The 16734-nt window shown below is 50.4% G+C and overlaps 1 long non-coding RNA gene across 3 annotated transcripts; it reads left to right on the forward strand.

Moving 5' to 3' along the window:
• Positions 1-8813: 8813 nt before the first annotated feature.
• On the forward strand, positions 8814-14037 carry LOC136571189 (uncharacterized). 3 transcript variants are annotated; one of them, XR_010785685.1, is made up of 5 exons: positions 8814-8839; positions 9091-9278; positions 10738-11969; positions 12410-12517; positions 13370-14037. It is a non-coding gene; the product is annotated as an uncharacterized lncRNA (long non-coding RNA). The 3 variants fall into 3 exon arrangements; XR_010785684.1 differs by lacking the exon at positions 8814-8839 and having other exon boundaries at positions 8875-9278; positions 12875-14037; XR_010785683.1 differs by lacking the exon at positions 8814-8839 and having other exon boundaries at positions 8877-9278.
• The last annotated feature ends 2697 nt before the right edge of the window (positions 14038-16734 follow it).

Raw genomic sequence — 16734 nt, forward strand, 5'->3', positions numbered from 1 at the left:
ACATTCCTATTCCTCTTACTCTATAACTATACACATTCATAAATGTAACGTCATACATATCTATATTTTTTACTCTACACATATAAAAATCTAACTCTGAAAATCTATAAATGTAAATTTATAATAAAATATAATTATATCACATCTATAACTATATACATATCCACATTTAACTATACAGATCTATCAATATATGCCCATATAAATACAACACTATCATCTATAAATGGAACTATAACCACTAATAAATAGAACCACAGAAATCTATAAACATATCTACAAACAGAGGAATTCTACCTGCCCGATGGCCACAGGCTCTCCCCTGTCTCTTCCTGCCATGCAGGGCAGCCCTCCTGGAGATGTTGGTCAGATGGCATCTGGGAAGCAAAGGGAACGCTCAGTCAATATTGGGCCTTGTGCACCTTTCCCTTGGGCAGCAACTGTCCTTCTACCAGGGGCTGTCAAAGATGGCCTGAAAGGCAGACTCTCACTTGGCAATTTGAAGCAATCTGCCCCTTAAAGAACAGGGACCATTCCAAGTGTTCAAAAGTGTGTTTCAAAGCATTGAAGTATCTTGATAAAGTCTCAGCCCCCGCAGTGCAAAGGGCACCCAGGAGAGCTTGAAACACAGCCAGTCCCAGCTGCCACAAGGAAGCCCAGCCTTGTTCTTTCTCTGAGCTGACAGAGAGACCTCAGTCCTCGCTGAAATGGCTGAAGCCGAAGGTGCTGGGAGCTGAGACATGAACCAGCTCCATTACCTGGCATCTACAAACTGCCCTCTGCAGTGAGCAGCAGCTGCTCCACCTCGACCATCAGCTCTGGCAGAAGGGCTGGGAGGGACAGAGCTCCCTACGAGGCCTGCAGGCTGCACCAGCTCTGCTAAGGAATGGATCCAAAGTGCTCCTTCTCTCCTCTTAGGTCTCACTAATCAGGGGTCATTCAAGCTTTTCCTTTTGTTACTGGAGTTACTGTGATTTTTCAATTGGTTGACCTCTGCTGTTGTGCTCCTTGTTTTTCTTGTGGGTCAGGACCAATACCAGCAGACTGGTATTACATTTAGTCAGTGATTTGGACTTCTACCCTGACTTTTTGCACTTTTTTTCCCCCTGCTCCTTCAAGAGTCGCTCAGCCTGGCCTCTCCTGGCACCCTGCAGCAAATTTATCCACCAACTTCAGCACAAAACTGGGACACCCGAGTTGGTGACACAACTCCCACAAGGTCAGGTTTACTCCCTGCTCTCTTGCCCCAGCAGAGGACTCAGTGTCAGAGCCTCTGGAGAAGCGTGGAGGGCAGGGCTCAGGCAGGTTGTGCCCATGCAGGATTTGAACTCAAGGCACCAGGAAGCACCAAGCCTGCTCAGAGCAGCCATCTCACAGCTCTCTGAACCAGTGGGGGCTCTGTCCTTATCAGGCTCCTCGGACTCCTGGGAACTGTTCCTGCAGCTCTCCGTGCCAGATGAAGCTTCCTCTGCTGCAGCTCTGTTCACAGGCTCCCCTCCTGAAGAATCAGGGGCAACACCAACATTGCCCTGAGCAGAAAAACAGAAAGAAAGGAACCCAAAGATCACTCACTAATTTGCTGGAATCATATCAGGGATACAATAACTCTCCTTCTCCACTCCCAAAGGACACGGAGCACAGAGGAGGGAACACTGCCCCCACGGTTCACATGACAAGCCTTTTTTAAACTCAGGATTCAGGGGGCCAAGGTGAAACTGAAGCTCTTACAAAATGACCTTTGAGACAAAACATGATTGCAGAAAACCAGAAGACTCCAAGTGGGGGGACGTGCCCCCACGCTCTGACCCTGCCTTACCCCAGAGCTGGGAGAAATCAGCCAGCGCAAAGCCAGGGGCTCTCCTTGCTGCCAGCACGGCTGCCAGCAAGGGCAGAGCTCGCTCCCAGCCCTGCCCAGGGCTGTGTGCTGCAAACCCACAGGCAAAGCGCACATTTCTGCCTGGGAGTCTCAGCACCCCCAGCCAACTGCTCACACAACCCATCACAAGGTGCTGCTTCTCGGAGCCCTCTGCTGCTGCCCCACGTGTGTGATCCAGGCAAACATTTATGCACCCAGGGTATTTCCAGGATCACATTTGTGATCACTGGCAAAAATCTGTAAATCGGGAGGGTAGGGAAAAAAACCAACCCAAAAGACAGGAAAAGCCAGACAACCAAGTAGTGTTTCTATTCCACTGAGGAAGTAAATGTCCACAACAAAGCAAATTACCTTTGGACACAAAGATATTCTCACTATGACCAGTTTCAGAATATTCATCTCTTCTGCCATAGCCCGTTCATCAGAACCCTAAAGATTCTAAAGATGGTTCCAAGCCTGCAATTTTTTTTTTTTATTATGGAATAAAAAGCTTCTCTAAACTGCTACGTGTGACTTTACAGAAGACAAAAGTCATGCCACTTGAGAATAAGGTATTGGTAAATCCAAAAAATCCCACTCTCCCCCTTGAGTCATAATCACAAATGTACTGCAGGCAATGGGTCAGCACATCAACAGAAAGAGAGACAGACATTCTTTGGCCAACACGTGTAATAATCTGCAAAAGGACAGAGAGCTGCAGCTCCAGCCCAGCCCCAGCCACGGCTCTGGGAGCACCTACACGCACGGCAGGGCTCACACAGCAGCAGCAGCTGCAGCCCAGCCCTTGCTTTGCCTTGGCCTTCCCACCCAAAAGAGGCACAGCCCGCATCTGCAGCTGGAACAGAGGCACCTCTGGCACGCCCCTCCCTGCACGGGACACTTGGCCTTCAGTGCCCCTTCTCCAAACATTCTTCTCTTCTTTCCCAGCAAGTAAAACCTCTTCTTCATTTCTTCTTCATCCCCTCTTTCAGAAACCTTTCTTTACCAAGAATAATTCAATAACTAAATAATGATGAAATAAGTTCGATTAAAGAAGCCTTTGCTTCTCAACCGTGTAACAAGGTTCAAAAGCTCTCAGTCCAGCCCCTTTTATCCCCATCCAATGGAATTACCTGAGCAGTGGAAGATCTTTCAGACAGGGACCTCCTGATCTCCCGAATCATTTTCTCTACGGCAAGGCCCAGATCTGCTGGTGGCCATTCCTCCTCCCCAGCTGTGTTCTGTGCTGAGCTGGAGGCTGTCCATGCTGCACAGGCTGCACTGACGGCAGGAGCGCTGGGCCCTGAAGTGCTCGGGGTGGCTGCAAGAATCCAAACGCACTGGTCAGGCTCCCCAACGTGGCTGTGGGACACAGCTCTAGAGCTGCTGTGGATCAAACATCACGGGAAGCACACAGGGAAATCAGGCAGAGAATCTTTTGGCCTCCTAGGTGCCCTTTCCTAGTAGGCTTGACAACTTCTGGCCGAGAATGACAGAGCCTTGCGGCAAAATACTTCAAACGGTCACTTTTCACGACCTTTTGGAAAAACAAGGCTCCAACTCTTTTTGTACCTCGTGCCTCGTAGGCTGGGGGCTGCTGCTCCCCGGGGAGCTGCTGGAAGCTGCAGGGCTGGATCACCAGCACCTCCCGCTCGGCCGGAGGCAGCTGCTCCCCGCAGAGCTCCTGCGAGCGGCTGCGGGGCCCCTCCCGCCCGAGCGGCAGCGGCCGCTCCCCGCAGAGCTCCTGGAAGCTGCTCGGCCCCTCCCGCTCAGCCGGCAGCGGCCGCTCCCTGTGCAGCAGGTGGAAGCCGCAGGGCGGGCGCCGGGCGAGCAGCGGCCGCTCCCCGGCTCCTGGAGGCAGCCGGGCCGGGGCCTGCGCAGCTCCCGCCCGTCCGGCAGCGCCCGCTCCCTGTGCAGCAGGAGTAAGCCGCTCGGCGGGCGCCCGGCCGGCAGTGGCGGCCGCTCCCTGGGCAGCGGCTTGAAGCGACCGCGCCTGTGCCGCCCGTCCGGCAGCGGCCGCCGGGGGAGCTGCTGGGAGCCGCAGGGCGGGCGCCTACGGCCCTCCCGGCCCGCCGCCGGCCGCTGCCTGTTGGCCCTGGTCAGGCGCTTGATGCGGAGCAGGAGGTCGGGGCAGTCGCGACGAAAGCAGGGGTTGCTGTAGTGGAGCCAGGCCGCGGCATCGCCCGGCGCAGGCGAGCCGAGCCAGCCCGGCACCTCGCGGAAGCCGTAGCGGTAGAGCTGCCGCACGAAGCTGCGGAACTGCGTGGCCCTGAAGGTGTGCGGCACCGGGGCCGGCCCATCGCCACGGCCCCTGTGGGCGTGGCCCGAGCTGAGCAGCTCTCGCTCCAAGAGGGAGCGGTCGACGAGCAGCCCCTGGGCGCGGCTGTCCCAGCGCACGGAGCGGACGCGGGGGCTGTTCACCAGGCGCCAGAGCTTGGCGGGGAAGGTGCTGGCGCTGAGCCCGGCGGGCAGCGGCAGCTCTGCCATGGCGTCGATCGCCGACTGTGCCCACAACGCCCGCAGCGCAACGGCCGCGGCTGCACCAGCGGTGCACGGCCTGAGGGGGGCGCTGCGCTGGGGCCCGCGCGCGCCCAGCGCGGCCCCGGCGCGGGCCGGACTTGGCGGGGACGAGCGCGGCAGAGCCGGGGCTGCGGGCACAGCGCGGGCGGGGCGGCTCGGCAGGGCCAGGTGCGAGCCCCCTCTTTCTCTGGCTGCAGTCATCCTTCTGCATTGGCTTTGCAGCACAACCCCGAACCAGCAAGACAAGCGCTGGAACTTTCAGAAAGGTCTAAATTGAAGAATCCCATCGGAAAGTCTTGCCCTTTGTCCAGTAAAGGCAAAATCACTCATTTCCGCGTGCCTGAAGGGACGGAAAAGATGTTAGAAAGAGCAACTTCAGTATTTTAGTTGGGGTTGCACACAGAGTTCCCCACTTTAAAGTAGAAACGTTAAATCTGAGAAGGGGAAATGGTGAAGAGAATTGACATTCTTTTTGCCCCTTTTTCCACCAACTGGTTCTTTCTCGCGGTCCCCACCTGTCTTCAGCAGATTTGGCACATTTTTGATTCTTTGAAGATAGAAGAAGCAACAGGAAGGGGCAGCAAATTTGTCAACATTTTCATCAAAGCTAAAATCCTGCTCCTGGAAGGATGTTGCTTTACGCAAGAGGTTAATTGCCTGCAGTTAAAGTGTACTCATGCTGGTGTTTTCACCAAGAGGTTTTACATTTTTCTTTCCTCAGTAAAAATTTCTTTTTTTTTTTTTTTTCCCAATCAGGGGAGACTTACAACGCAAAATCCCTTCTGCAGCCAAGTCTTTTCAATGTAACCTAACAAAGGTGGTCTTGCAATGATCTGTGCTTAGTGTCACTTGTTATTTTTATTTTAAATCCTCTCTTGAACTAGAAACAGTTTTCATAGCAGGAAAAAAATAGACTTTTCATCTAATTTAGTTTATGCCCTTTTTTAAGGGGCAGTGGGGGGGCACTGGGGCTTTTTAAAATGTCTTTACATCATTTAACCTTGAGGGCTCAGCCCTGTCACTTCAGTTGCTGCCCTGAGGGTGACATGCTGACACAGGGATTGTTGGTCTCATCACATTCTGGAGTGGTTTTTTACACTGATTGTTTTAAAGATGCTCTGTCATCTCTGTGTGCTGGCTTTCTCAGAAAAATTAAAACCCACTACCAGAAAATGTCTTCCCAATTCATCTTAAATAGCTTAAAACAGACCCTGAATTTCGAATGATCCACCTCAGTGGGATGTGGTTTGTCTGTCTTTAAACACAGGGTAACAACCTTCACAAAAATTATCCCAGCAACTGAATTACTGCACAATTTCTAATGAATAGGCAAAAAGGAGAAGACAGGAGTTCAGAAAAGAAGGGATATCTTTCTTCATGTTTCATGGCCCTTATTTCCCATGTGTCCGTCTATGTGGTGCTTCATCAAGAAAAGCCTCATTTTGAAGACCTCCTTTGTAATCTCTGTGGCTCTTGAGAAGCACATGAATACTAGCCCTGTGCCCTACTAGGGATGAGGAAACACGTGGCTGAAAAGTGGATTGTCCATTGGAATCTCGAGTCACACATGTAGTATACTTACGGTTACATTGACTTCTCCACAGTACTCTGTGGCTAAGAATGAGAAGTAACCCTTAGCTGTGTTTTAAGGATACTGAAACTTAAAAAGAAGTGTGCTTATCTTGTGTCTGGCAGCATGATTCTTCCCCATGACTCTTTTCTGTGGTACTGTTAGAATTTAATGTCAGTTACAAACTTCACAAGGTAAATGATGGACGTCACATTTCAGTGTTTGGGCCAAAAATTGGTTTAAAAATTAACAACAGAAAAGGTTGTTAATTTTCAGGAAAGAAAAGTCCTTAAAACTGTGGTATATGGTTTTAGATTAAGATTTTTTTCTAAAAATTACTTCTTTCCCCTTTAAAAATAATTTGTAAAGAACATAACTAATGTACAGGCCTGATCATTTCAAGTATTATTTTTCCATATCTTTCCTTTTTCCCTATATGACACTGTAACTTTTGAATCAGTTTTTACCACTTTGAAAATGCAATTTTAGTGTTTTTCCTACTGGTGAATATTTACCAGTTCCAAGTTAAAGAACAGAGAGTTCTGAAAGTGAAATATGTTTTATGTAAGTATTTTTTTCACTAGTCTCCTGGTATTACATGCAACAGGGGCAACATTGAAACAGTCTATACGTACTTCTTTTTGAGAAGCTGTTAGAAATTATTAATATTTTCAGTATATCTGCCATACATTAGTGTGTGTTTCAGCTGAAACTCTCCTCTGGGCTCTACTGCTAGCATGTAAGATCTCCTTGCACTGCAGGAAGACACAATTTTCACTTTCTGATTTGTACACAGCTATGTCACTGCCTTCACCTTTTCATCTCACATGCTTTGACAAATTTTCCTCCTGTGACAGCAGTATCCCTTAAGGTGATGTAGGTGTGGTGGGCATGCAGCACCCAAACACTTCCTGATCTTCTGGGAGCTGGTCCTGAATCCATCCTTTCCTGTTTATTTCTACACTATACTGAATCATGATTTTAAAAGGGTTAAGATTTTAGCTGAGGCTTGGAACCAATTCGTATTGAAGTTAGATACACCAACAATAGGTTAATGATTATTAGATGCTTAAGCTAAAGCTAATTGTTTTATTATGAGCTCATTTGTAGAAGGAAGTGGAGCAAGCGAACCATTCTAGGAACATACTGAAACCAGTAAAACAATGCCCAGCACCTGGACTCTGTGTCAATCCATCACGAAGCAGGGGACCTTGGATCATGCCAGAGGGTCACAGAGACCTGATGAAGACGTTCCTGACTTCATCCAGGGGACCACTGTGTGGAGAGCTTTGTGGATAATTGGCTATCTGAGAAAGGCCACTTCGATGTGATACCGTTGGATAAGGTTCGGGGAAACAAGCAGGGGATTAAGTAGTCAGTGTCCAATCACTGACAAGGGTCATGATGACCTTGCTGCAACATGAAGATGGGGGAGAAAATCTTTTGCCAGAAAAATGAAGATAGCCTAGGTAGAATAGCCACAGGAATGTAAACATAGAAACAAAATAATCATTAGAGCATAGAGGTAGGTGTGGTTGATTCATGTGTGTTTTAACCAATAATGAGCTCAGCTTTGCAATATGTATAAGCTTCATTAACACCAATATAAATATCTGTGAGCTATCAATAAACTTTGAGATTTGTTGTTCACGCATACTGTGTGCTGCAATTCTTCCGCCATCCCGACAAATGGTGACCCGAGACGTGTTTGCCGGTAGCCACGGTGGATCGGTGTAAGGAGTTCGGGTCCTACCGCAGCAAGGACAGCAAAAGCACTGCTGAAAAAGGGAAAGTGCCGTCGCCCTGGGTGACCTCAATGGAGAGCCCCGGCCGATACGTGCTGCCAAGACCTTGAAGGGCTGCAAGAAGCGCACTGTTATTTTTAACATGGATAAAGAAAGGCAAGCAGCATATGATTTATTTACTGGCTTTTTACAAAAGCGTCAGGTTAAGGGCATAGATTTGCAGAAAGAGCTTCCTGGGTTGTTAGCTTATGGGTATGAACAGGGACTTTTTCAAAATCCTCACACAGTACATGAGTTAACAGAGTGGCGTAAATTTGGGGATAAGTTGTGGCAGGCAGTCATAGATGATGATAAAACTGCAAAAAAGTTGCGAAAGTTGTGGCGAGTCGTGCATGATGAATTGTTGAAATATCAGGCAGAGGAAAAGGCTGCTCAGCAAGCTAGCATGGTGCATGAAAAGAACAAGAGTTATGGGGACTGGTTTAGTTCCCCGTTACCCCGTCATGTCCACAGTCAATCTACCACCAGCATTGGCTTCTGCTTCAAGCAGCAGCTCCCCGCCAGCATCGGCTTCTGCTTTAAGCAGCAGCTTCCCCCCCGCGTGTGCTCTAAAAGCACCGTCCACACCGCCTCCGCCTGTGTCAAACCCTACATCTCCTCCTCCTGGTAATGCGCCGATCCCTGGGTCAGAAAATGACCTAGCGGGGGCCATTGCACAGGAGTGAAGGAAGGCATGGGCGGCGGTAGCAAAAGATATCATGGAGACGGGGGATGACGAAGCTATAAAAGCTGCTATGGAGGTTGCCTGTCCAGTGATTTATTCTCCCCTGGCGGGGGGAGGGTTCCAAGCTACAATAACTGCTTTGGATTGGAAATTGTTGTCACAGTTACGATCCATGGTTAGTCAATTTGGGGTAACCGGTGAGCCCACAAAACAAATGTTGGATTGTTTCTGGGGGACACAGGTTCTGCTGCCGGCTGATTGCAGAGGATTAGCGAAGCTTATATTCACTCAGCATCAGCAGCTTTTGTTAAACGCTCACTGGCAGACACTCTGTCAGGAATGCGTGGCAATAATACGGCAGCCAGGCGACCCGTTACATGGGGTAAACCTGGAGCCGCAGCAGCCCCCAGCCTACGAGGCACGAGGTACAAAAAGAGTTGGAGCCTTGTTTTTCCAAAAGGTCGTGAAAAGTGACCGTTTGAAGTATTTTGCCGCAAGGCTCTGTCATTCTCGGCCAGAAGTTGTCAAGCCTACTAGGAAAGGGCACCTAGGAGGCCAAAAGATTCTCTGCCTGATTTCCCTGTGTGCTTCCCGTGATGTTTGATCCACAGCAGCTCTAGAGCTGTGTCCCACAGCCACGTTGGGGAGCCTGACCAGTGCGTTTGGATTCTTGCAGCCACCCCGAGCACTTCAGGGCCCAGCGCTCCTGCCGTCAGTGCAGCCTGTGCAGCATGGACAGCCTCCAGCTCAGCACAGAACACAGCTGGGGAGGAGGAATGGCCACCAGCAGATCTGGGCCTTGCCGTAGAGAAAATGATTCGGGAGATCAGGAGGTCCCTGTCTGAAAGATCTTCCACTGCTCAGGTAATTCCATTGGATGGGGATAAAAGGGGCTGGACTGAGAGCTTTTGAACCTTGTTACACGGTTGAGAAGCAAAGGCTTCTTTAATCGAACTTATTTCATCATTATTTAGTTATTGAATTATTCTTGGTAAAGAAAGGTTTCTGAAAGAGGGGATGAAGAAGAAATGAAGAAGAGGTTTTACTTGCTGGGAAAGAAGAGAAGAATGTTTGGAGAAGGGGCACTGAAGGCCAAGTGTCCCGTGCAGGGAGGGGCGTGCCAGAGGTGCCTCTGTTCCAGCTGCAGATGCGGGCTGTGCCTCTTTTGGGTGGGAAGGCCAAGGCAAAGCAAGGGCTGGGCTGCAGCTGCTGCTGCTGTGTGAGCCCTGCCGTGCGTGTAGGTGCTCCCAGAGCCGTGGCTGGGGCTGGGCTGGAGCTGCAGCTCTCTGTCCTTTTGCAGATTATTACACGTGTTGGCCAAAGAATGTCTGTCTCTCTTTCTGTTGATGTGCTGACCCATTGCCTGCAGTACATTTGTGATTATGACTCAAGGGGGAGAGTGGGATTTTTTGGATTTACCAATACCTTATTCTCAAGTGGCATGACTTTTGTCTTCTGTAAAGTCACACGTAGCAGTTTAGAGAAGCTTTTTATTCCATAATAAAAAAAAAAAATTGCAGGCTTGGAACCATCTTTAGAATCTTTAGGGTTCTGATGAACGGGCTATGGCAGAAGAGATGAATATTCTGAAACTGGTCATAGTGAGAATATCTTTGTGTCCAAAGGTAATTTGCTTTGTTGTGGACATTTACTTCCTCAGTGGAATAGAAACACTACTTGGTTGTCTGGCTTTTCCTGTCTTTTGGGTTGGTTTTTTTCCCTACCCTCCCGATTTACAGATTTTTGCCAGTGATCACAAATGTGATCCTGGAAATACCCTGGGTGCATAAATGTTTGCCTGGATCACACACGTGGGGCAGCAGCAGAGGGCTCCGAGAAGCAGCACCTTGTGATGGGTTGTGTGAGCAGTTGGCTGGGGGTGCTGAGACTCCCAGGCAGAAATGTGCGCTTTGCCTGTGGGTTTGCAGCACACAGCCCTGGGCAGGGCTGGGAGCGAGCTCTGCCCTTGCTGGCAGCCGTGCTGGCAGCAAGGAGAGCCCCTGGCTTTGCGCTGGCTGATTTCTCCCAGCTCTGGGGTAAGGCAGGGTCAGAGCGTGGGGGCACGTCCCCCCACTTGGAGTCTTCTGGTTTTCTGCAATCATGTTTTGTCTCAAAGGTCATTTTGTAAGAGCTTCAGTTTCACCTTGGCCCCCTGAATCCTGAGTTTAAAAAAGGCTTGTCATGTGAACCGTGGGGGCAGTGTTCCCTCCTCTGTGCTCCGTGTCCTTTGGGAGTGGAGAAGGAGAGTTATTGTATCCCTGATATGATTCCAGCAAATTAGTGAGTGATCTTTGGGTTCCTTTCTTTCTGTTTTTCTGCTCAGGGCAATGTTGGTGTTGCCCCTGATTCTTCAGGAGGGGAGCCTGTGAACAGAGCTGCAGCAGAGGAAGCTTCATCTGGCACGGAGAGCTGCAGGAACAGTTCCCAGGAGTCCGAGGAGCCTGATAAGGACAGAGCCCCCACTGGTTCAGAGAGCTGTGAGATGGCTGCTCTGAGCAGGCTTGGTGCTTCCTGGTGCCTTGAGTTCAAATCCTGCATGGGCACAACCTGCCTGAGCCCTGCCCTCCACGCTTCTCCAGAGGCTCTGACACTGAGTCCTCTGCTGGGGCAAGAGAGCAGGGAGTAAACCTGACCTTGTGGGAGTTGTGTCACCAACTCGGGTGTCCCAGTTTTGTGCTGAAGTTGGTGGATAAATTTGCTGCAGGGTGCCAGGAGAGGCCAGGCTGAGCGACTCTTGAAGGAGCAGGGGGAAAAAAAGTGCAAAAAGTCAGGGTAGAAGTCCAAATCACTGACTAAATGTAATACCAGTCTGCTGGTATTGGTCCTGACCCACAAGAAAAACAAGGAGCACAACAGCAGAGGTCAACCAATTGAAAAATCACAGTAACTCCAGTAACAAAAGGAAAAGCTTGAATGACCCCTGATTAGTGAGACCTAAGAGGAGAGAAGGAGCACTTTGGATCCATTCCTTAGCAGAGCTGGTGCAGCCTGCAGGCCTCGTAGGGAGCTCTGTCCCTCCCAGCCCTTCTGCCAGAGCTGATGGTCGAGGTGGAGCAGCTGCTGCTCACTGCAGAGGGCAGTTTGTAGATGCCAGGTAATGGAGCTGGTTCATGTCTCAGCTCCCAGCACCTTCGGCTTCAGCCATTTCAGCGAGGACTGAGGTCTCTCTGTCAGCTCAGAGAAAGAACAAGGCTGGGCTTCCTTGTGGCAGCTGGGACTGGCTGTGTTTCAAGCTCTCCTGGGTGCCCTTTGCACTGCGGGGGCTGAGACTTTATCAAGATACTTCAATGCTTTGAAACACACTTTTGAACACTTGGAATGGTCCCTGTTCTTTAAGGGGCAGATTGCTTCAAATTGCCAAGTGAGAGTCTGCCTTTCAGGCCATCTTTGACAGCCCCTGGTAGAAGGACAGTTGCTGCCCAAGGGAAAGGTGCACAAGGCCCAATATTGACTGAGCGTTCCCTTTGCTTCCCAGATGCCATCTGACCAACATCTCCAGGAGGGCTGCCCTGCATGGCAGGAAGAGACAGGGGAGAGCCTGTGGCCATCGGGCAGGTAGAATTCCTCTGTTTGTAGATATGTTTATAGATTTCTGTGGTTCTATTTATTAGTGGTTATAGTTCCATTTATAGATGATAGTGTTGTATTTATATGGGCATATATTGATAGATCTGTATAGTTAAATGTGGATATGTATATAGTTATAGATGTGATATAATTATATTTTATTATAAATTTACATTTATAGATTTTCAGAGTTAGATTTTTATATGTGTAGAGTAAAAAATATAGATATGTATGACGTTACATTTATGAATGTGTATAGTTATAGAGTAAGAGGAATAGGAATGTTTAGATGGAGAGATTGATGGATAGATTGCTGTTTGTGTAGGCCTAGGCTGCATTTTTAGCTCTTTCCCCCCTCGGCTGCCTTTTTCACCTCTTGCTTTTCCCCCGGTGCTCCCTGTGTCCCCTGTCCCTGTGCTGGGTCCCAGCTGGTGGCCGGGCCGGGCGGAGCAGCACTTCCAGCCCCGGCTGTCCCTGGAGCGGTGGGAGCTGCCGCTGGCCCCAGGCACTGTCCCCTGAGGAGCTGCTGAAGGACGGTGAGACAGAGGGGGCTGAGGGGACTGAGGGGGCGGTGGCGCCGAAGGGACGGTGACCCTGAGCTGCTGCTGGGGCTGAGGGCTGTGGGGCAGCCGAGGGCCATGGTGGCACTGAGGTGACAGGGAAGTGGCACAGGCTGAGGGGCTGGCGGGTCTCAGGGGACGGGATGGCTCAGAAGGGACTGAGGTGGGTGAGAGCACTGTGAGGGGCTGAAGAAACTGAAGGGGGCTGGGGCTTCACCGAGAGCATGGCGGGGCTGAGGGGATGGAGGGGGCCAGCAGGGAGCACAGTGGGCTCCGGGACTGCAGCTGTGCCAGGCCTTGCAAGCAATTCCAGAGCCTCCACTTTGGCCACAGCTGCAAGGAAGACCTTGAGGACAGCCGGAGATTGACGGGAGCCAGCAGGGAGGAGCTGAAGGCCGGCAGCAAGAGCAGTGAACGGGAACCGGCTGCTGCCAACCTGGAGAGAGCCCGGCTGAGGCCACAGGCCCGGGGAGGCAGGCTGGGGCTGAGGCTGGCGTGGGCTGTGGCCGTGGGCACTGCCCGGCGGGGCAGGAGCGGGCCCTGCCCGTGCTGGGGCTGCTCAGCGCAGCTGCCCCGGCTGGCACAGGGGCTGTCCTTGGGCCAGGCAGCTGTGCCGGCAGGGCCCGGGAGCTGTGCCGGCTCTGCCGGGCTGCCGGGGCTGCGGGACAGTCCCGCCGCGGCTGCGCTCACCACAGCCTGGCCCGCTCGGCTGCTTTCTCTTTCCGACCCCCCTGGGGAGGCTCTGACATTTCCTCTTCCCTGATGGAAGTGCAGCTGCTGCCAAGGGAAACCTGCCCATACTCACTCAGTGTTCCCTTTGCTTGCCAGATGTCCCATCTGCTGTCGCTGTCTGGGAGAGTTGCTCTGCACGGCAGGAGGAGACCGAGCGAGAGACTTTGAAGATGGGGCAGCTGGGATCCCCCTCTGCTTTGAGTTCCGTGTAGACATGTCTAGAATTGGATTATCCATTTGGATAGATATGTCTATCCATCTCTAGACATGTCTGTTACGTAGAAATGTCTAGAGATGGATTATCATTTGGATATGCACGTTTTTGGGTTGCTACTTGTATAGGACTATTTCTGTATGTGTGGTGTTTAGGGATGTACGCTCTGTATATATGTACATGTATGTATACATACTTGTTTGTAATTACATCTCTGTGTATATTTCTATCTAAGTATACATGGACGTTGTTATATCTGTGTTTAGTTCTGTTTGCTATATATAGTTGTGTTGCTATTCATTCGTTTGTAGTTATATGTAATAAATTAAGTTGTTAAATGCCTTAATTGATCTTTGTGTATAGTGAGTTGTTGTGGAGGTTGGCAATAAATTTAGTTTTGTTAACTGAAGTTAGTATTTGTATATTTTTACACAGACTGGTTGTAATAATCTAATAAATTCCTGGTTTTAACCTAAATTGAGATTTGTATAGTTCTGTATTGTCAGCGTGGGTGTAGCAATTTGTAATAAATGACATTTTTCAGCTGAAATTGGTTCTTGTGTATTTGTGGATCAGCAGTGCTGGTGTAGCGATCTGCAAGAAATGCCATTTGTCAGCTGCGATGGGCGTTCTGTGATTTGTGCTAAATTAGTGTATTTTATTGAATAGTAAAAGAGGCAAAGAGAAATAAAGAGAAAAGAAAGGAGGAGAAAGAGGTGTGCATGGGCGGTGGGGGGACAGGGAGAGGGTGGCAGGGGTTATGTGTGACAGCTTTATCACCCATCCAAGGGTCCCACCATGTCTCGCTGCTCTCCTCCATCTGGTCTCCTTGGTGGTGAGGGTCCCACACCACACTGCCACACGTCCTGACGAGTGAGGGATTCCCTGGATTAATACACGCTTTGGGAGGTGGGAATGCCCAGGTGCCTCCCTTGCAGGGGGCCAGTTGGACACTGTCCCTTGCTGCACTGAGCGTCTGTGGCATCGTGCTGCAGTGCTCTGGTGCAGGGTCTGGGCACCCCTTTGGGGGCCCTTTGATGGGGCACATCACCCCCTCTGTTGTGGACAAGCTTTCCCCTGGTGAAGGGCCCCACAGCTGGGCTGCCCTGCCCAGCAGAGGATGGGCGGCCACTGCCTCTCACCAGAGGCTTTCCAAAACTCACCCAAAGCCCCTCTGGCCCCCAGCTTTGGTGCCAAGCTCTGTGTGAACCTGGCAGCTGATAGCCCTGGGGCCGTCATCTCCACCCTGAAGGCATTGGCTTGTGCTTCCTGAATGCCCCTGAGCTGTTCCTTTATCTCCTCTTCATCAGAGAACCCTGTAGGGCCTCCCAGAGCCCCATTCAGGGTGTGGTGGTCATCTCTGCAGCTTTTGTAACACAGCTCTGCTGTAGTAGGCAAAAGTCTTTCATGAAAATGTTTAAACCATAAGCTATTGTATTTCAGCCTCTGACAGCGGGGAGGACAAATCCACCCCCCATCCCACGGGCAGCTCTTTAGGAAGTGCTCCAAGTGTCCCCCTGAAGCTCATCCCAGAGACCAGAAGCCAGCAGGGATCCTGAGCCAGCTCCGCTGCCTTTGGCAGCACTGTGGCAAATGAGCTGCAGCAAGGGGGAGGCAGCAGTGACTGTGACTGCTGCAGGCTGGGCATGAAGGAAAGGCCATGGACACAAGGGCTGAGATGCTCCAAAATCCAGGACAACTGGGAATCAAGAAGGTCTCACAAGCACTAATATGATGGAAGCCCTTTGTGTGAAGCTCCCTGAAGGAACTGCCAGGGGACTTGCTGCTGGGATCAGCAGTAGCAGAAGGCAGCAGGATCTGCTCCTTTTCCTGGCTCTGTTTCAGGACACAGGCACTGATGACCCCTGCTCCCACAAAGCCCTTGCCCATGGAGGCTGTAGGGCAAAAGCAATCCCACTGCAAAGAGAGGCTTTGCAGCTGAAGTCCACTTGTGTTTAGGCAGTGGAGTTTAGGGAATGAATGACTCCCATGCCAACGCACCGACAGGTAACTGGGGCTCTGAGAGGCAGAGCCTTTAGAGGGAAAGAGAGATCAGGCACTCACATGCCTGAAACTCCTTCAGCTCTCTTCTTTAAATTAGAAAGCTGAGGAGAGGCAAATGCAATCCTTTGAAAAAATATTGTGTCTAACAAGTCCTGAGGGGAAAAAAGTAGGTAACAACTGGGCCTTGTTTTCATAGCCTGTGTCTTCTGCAGAGGAGACTGGGATGTACAGCTTCCAGGAACACAAGGCATTGCATGGAACTGTGCATGTGCTCAGCAACTCAACCCTACTGGTGCACTTTGTAAGGACACAGACAGCAATTGGATCTATGTATCCACCCATTAACAAAGTGTTGTTAGCAGTAGGATCGAGGTATCCGCTCCTTGGGGAAACCTTTCAGCATTTAGAATCTGGACAAGGCCACATCTGGCCCTGCCTGGGGGTGCTGGTGCCAAGCCAGCTCCCTTGGTTCCTAGGCAGGCTCAGGGAGAAAGCCAAGAGGAGAATGAAACCAGCTGTCCCCCCAGCAGAAGCTCTGGCACATTGCTCGTCCAGCACTATCAGAGCCGGGCTACTCTCACAGCGCACTCGGAAGCCTCGTGGCCAGCAAAGGTGGAGGCACCGCAGGATTTCCCGGTTCCCGCCGTGGCTCTGCAGGGCTTGGCTGGGACAGCTTCCCCCAGCTGATGTGCAGCTCTGGATGAAGGGGAAAGCATTGGGGTACCTGGTGATGTACCTTCCTTAATCACCAGAGGCACCCTTTTGGAATGATGCTGAGGTGCATTGCTTAGCTTATCCTTTCCTGACTCTTTTTTGCACTTTTGCATTACAGTAAATTACACTGTTCCTTCAGCTGGTGTCTGTGTCTGCATCTCTGACCCTCCCCACCACCAAAAAAACCCCACGCAGCCAATTTAGCATGAGACCTGTGTTGGATCGGTGGAAGAAATGCAGCACTCGATATGAGTGATCAGCAAGTCTCAAAGTTTATTGATAGTTCACACATATTTATATTAATGAAGCTTATACATATTGCAAAGCTGAGCTCATTATTGGTTAATTACTTATCAGGCAACCACACCTTCTTCTATATTCTTATGGTTATTTTGTTACTACTTCTACATTCTTGTGGTTATTCTGCTGAAACTATCTCCATATTTCTGGCAAAAGATCCTCTCCCCCATCCTAATGTTGATGCAAGGTCACATCAGTGATTGGACACTGACTGCTGACTCCTAGACTT

Source organism: Molothrus aeneus, unplaced genomic scaffold (genome assembly GCF_037042795.1).
Source record: "Molothrus aeneus isolate 106 unplaced genomic scaffold, BPBGC_Maene_1.0 scaffold_92, whole genome shotgun sequence".
NCBI lineage: Eukaryota > Metazoa > Chordata > Aves > Passeriformes > Icteridae > Molothrus > Molothrus aeneus.